Here is a 1,094-nt window from a genome sequence, read left to right on the forward strand (position 1 = left end):
CACACATCCGAAACGAATATAAAAATACTCTTAATACTGGCTCTGTTCATCCTCCGTTATATTTTTGTTTCGGGCATCCAACAGTTTTGCATGATGACTTAAAGGAAAATGTGCTCGTGAAATGTTATTAATTAAAAGCAATCGAACAAACTGTATCCCAAAACACAAGTTAATAAATAGAGGACGGCGTGTGTATATGTCTGTATTTCGCCACTAGATGGAGAAAGCAGCAAACAAATTGAAAATAAAGCAATTAAAAAACACAACTCAAAACAGTGACACGCGACAGTGTTACGTACTTAACAATTATACACTTCCATTATTTTTCTTACTGGCTAATGTATTAATTTAAGAACCATAATGTACATGTATTCGCCAGTAGGTATTTTTCCTCACATTTTTAAAACAAAACCTAAGGAAATTTATTTTTTTCTCCTTCCTACCCCCTCCCCATAAAATTCCAAATCTATTTTGGGGGGAGGGGGGGGGGATATGTGTGCCATTCATAGTCACCATTGTTATCACGTTTCCGTGCACCACCACACATACTTGGACATGAACCAATTTCGCGAGCAGGAATCCAAGCAGAATTGGATTCAATAGATGATGCATGTCCTATTGTCTTTTGCCTAAATTACCCTCTGTTGTTTTTGCTATTTTGGACCTGTTCCAGATATCTCAACGAGTGGCGTATTCACGTACACACAGTAAATGAAGTGCTAATAAAATCGAAAGCTTGCATTCTCGTTGATTTTCATCATATATTCTGCACGTATAAAACAAACAAAAAAAATGCTACAAAGCGCAAACATCTACATGAGTGGAAAAGAGTACAATGGGGATGTTTTTATTTTTGTGTGCCAGACACAAATGCAGGATTTCTTTTTTACTTTTATTTTTATTTTTTACTCTCAACACTCTTCTTTTATGCCAAATTGCACAGACTGCCTTTAAAATTGAGCTATTTTTTCCCCCCTTTAATTTTCCTTTCGTGACTCCATCAGTTCCCTCAGCGGTTGCCTTCAACATGACAGTTTGAAAATGAGCAAAATAAAACCTATTTTGAGATAACACATCTCTATTAATTTTAAATG

Source organism: Syngnathoides biaculeatus, chromosome 2, assembly GCF_019802595.1.
Source record: "Syngnathoides biaculeatus isolate LvHL_M chromosome 2, ASM1980259v1, whole genome shotgun sequence".
Taxonomy (NCBI): Eukaryota; Metazoa; Chordata; class Actinopteri; order Syngnathiformes; family Syngnathidae; genus Syngnathoides; species Syngnathoides biaculeatus.